Source organism: Palaemon carinicauda, chromosome 6 (genome assembly GCF_036898095.1).
Source record: "Palaemon carinicauda isolate YSFRI2023 chromosome 6, ASM3689809v2, whole genome shotgun sequence".
Taxonomy (NCBI): Eukaryota; Metazoa; Arthropoda; class Malacostraca; order Decapoda; family Palaemonidae; genus Palaemon; species Palaemon carinicauda.
The window spans coordinates 685282-688732 of NC_090730.1; positions in this window are offsets into that span (position 1 = coordinate 685282).

A 3451-nucleotide genomic window follows, 5' to 3' on the forward strand; every position below is an offset into this window, starting at 1 on the left:
GGTAGCGTAATGTTCATGTGTCGTACCAGTTACCAGCGTCTTTCCTCCCAGCAGCGAGGGAGTCGTATTATTATTACTTGCTAGGTTACAACCCTAGTTGGAAAAGCAGGATGCTTTAGGCGTAAGGGGCCCAACAGGGGAAAAATAGCCCAGTGAGGAAAGCAAACAAGGAAAAATAAAAAATTTCAAGAACAGTAAAAACATTAAAATTAAATATTTCCTAGACATACTCTAAAATCTTAACTAAACAAGAGGGAGAGGTATAAGATAGAATAGTGGTGCCCGAATGTACCCTCAAGCAGAGAACTTTACCACAAGACAGTGAAAGACCATTGTACAGAGCTATGGCACTACCCAAGACTAGAGAATAAGGGTTTGATTTTGGAGTGTCCTCCTAGAAAAGGTGTTTGCTCATATATTTCCTTTACTTGCGTCAGTCCCATTGTCCTACATTTTATGCAACTGTCCGTCAGGGTAATGTATACAGTATAATATTGTGTACTTTATAAATATAATATAAATGTTTGTTATGCCTACATAAATCATGTATCCCTCGAGATATAAAGCAAACCTGTTTTTCCTGTTTCGTATTGTGTTTTTATGCAAATTTGCGTGCATAAATACGTATACTTTTATTTCCCACCAGAACCTCATGATAATGGGGGGAAATAGTCCGTCATTTGGAATAGCAAGTAAAACAAGCGAGCGTGATCTCCTATTTTGCGCCATTTGGCTTCAGACGAGTTTCAATTTATACGGAGACAAATAAGCGTTTTATCTGTCTCGCGACGTATGCTCTTTCGGTCGAAAATCCTTCAGAAACGTATGATGTTACGGGCCTCTTCGCGTCCACTGATAGCTGGCATTCTTTGCGTAGCTGGTCTGGTTATTTATGAAACAATGCAATTGCTATAACTAACTTGAACCTTTTCTTGATCTTCCTGTCCTCCTTCCCCCTTCCCCGCCCTGGTTGGAGCCCCCTGCTATCGCCCTACCCCCTTCTCTCTTTATTAGCCTGCCCCAACTCTCCATCCTGCCTTTTACTATAACCCTGGAAAAACCAGTTTTGTAGTTTGTAAATGATTAACCGCGGGGGCTGCGATCCCTTTCATACATATTATACAGCGCTACATTTATAGGCGTTTATTACAGGGGTTTAAAATGTTATCGATTTCCTTGTTGTTTTGTACTGTGTTTTGGCCTCGGTAATTCACCAATCGGCGGTCCGTGATTGCTCTGAAGTACAGAGTGGTTTGTACGCAGGGTTGCCAGGTTTTCTACATGAGAAAAGGCCAACTTCTAATCAACTGTAGCTTTAAAAGGCCAGCCAAATTAGTAGAAGACAAGCAATATAGTATTTAAGGTCCACCTTTATTTCATGATATTAATAAATGCCAACCAATTTCTAAAAGGACAAATTTTAATTTTTTGGCCTAGAAAAATGCCAACTTGGCAACCCTGAGTAAAACTTTTATCAGCAGCCGTCAATGTGAGCATAAGCTTTTCAGTAGAATCTCCTGTAAATAGCATTGTTGTTAAGCGTTCGCGCTTAGTTTAACCGCATTAAACATTTTTTGCGCTAGATTACGCTATAGCAAATTGCCGCTCATATTTTGATATACGGCATCTTACAAACCTGCTCTCGCATTCATGATTACAGTGGGGGAGGTTTTCTCAATGACTTCCCAACGCTGATGCTTTCGGTCCTTCGCTTCCGCTAATGTTCATCGAAGCAATAGATGAGCTGTTTCCTGTTGTTGATAATTAAGTGTGATTCCATGTCAGTCAGTCTCTCTCTCTCTCTCTCTCTCTCTCTCTCTCTGGTTGCGTTTTCTTCTTGTTAGTAAGTCTCTCTCTCCTCTCTCTCTGGTTGCATTTTCTTCTTGTTAGTAAGTCTCTCTCTTACTGGTTGCATTTTCCTATTGTTGGTAGTTAAGTGATTCCATGTCAGCCTCTCTCTCTCTCTCTCTCTCTCTCTCACACACTGGTTGTGTGTGCATGTGTTTGTATTTTCCTGTTTAAAGGGCCGCTCATAAATGGCATAGGCAAGGGACAGTGATATTTCCCTATCGAGCAGGACAATGCCCCTAGAGATTGACCATATTCCATATTATCATCGCCCAAGTTCCCTCTCCACCCAAGCTAGGACCAAGGACGACAAGACCAGGCAATGGCTGCTAATGACTCAGCAGATAGACCTATAGGCTCTCCCAAACCCCCCATCCCAGCTCACAAGGATGGTGAAGTTTCAGCGACTAAAAGAACTAACGAGTTTGTGTGGGACACATTTGGGGAAGTATTTGACTTATATTTATCGTTCAGTTTATCCTGTGAAAATTTAGATAATTGATAGATGATTCCATTAATGCTATTCTGTATATTCGTTAACATTTTGAATATTATTATTTTTATCTTTATTATTATTATTATTATTTTATTATTAGTATTATTATTATTATTATTATTATTACTAGTGTACATGACCCGTCAAAAATATCTGCTAAATATTTAGATAGATATTTTATTCCAATGTATTTGTCAGTGCAAATTTTTCTTAATTATATTGGATCATATTCATTGATAAATTCAAGACACACTCTCTCTCTCTCTCTCTCTCTCTCTCTCTCTCTCTCTCTCCCCAAGAAGACGAAATTAAAATTCCTAAGTAAACCAGCCCGAACTTATCCTATCCTATCGTATCTGGGTTCGACCTAACTTCACCTTAAAAAATCGCAACCGCTGATTTGTGCCTGTCGTTAAATGACCACAAACCCGATATGGGTAATGTCGGGTCCCCAGAACTTTTCTTGTCGTTTAAAGAAAATAAGTAAAGAAAGTATAAAGAGGTTAAGATATTCTATAATGATAATGGAAATTGTGCCATACATTATCTACATAGGATTAGAAAATATATCCGATAACAAATAAGTTCTTTGTATTTAGAAAAGTGTTGCTCTGCCTCATATGATATATATATATATATATACAGTACAAAGTTGAATAAATGGAGCGCACAAGTAACAAATTTCGCCTTATAATTCTTAATTCATTACCTGAAGATAAGAATTAAAAATAGAAAAGTGCTGCATTAAAATATTTAATGCACTAGCCTTTTAGCATTTAATGTTAGTGTATCTATCAATCTATATTATCTATGTATCTATCTAACATATATATACATTTATATATACAGTAAAGTATAAATTATATATAAGACTTGTAGCAACACTTTTCTAGTTTTCTGTATCTTTTATTTTCAGGTTTAGAATTTTGAAGGAAAAGGCGAAATTTGTTTGTTATTTTGCTGCCCCATTTATTTCCACATTTTTCAATGATGATTTTAGATAAAATTTTATTAAATAAAAAGAAAACAATTGTACTATTTTATTGATAAATTAAAAGCAGGTAATGAAGTCTAATTCATGAAACTCCTAAATCTGATTTCAGTTCC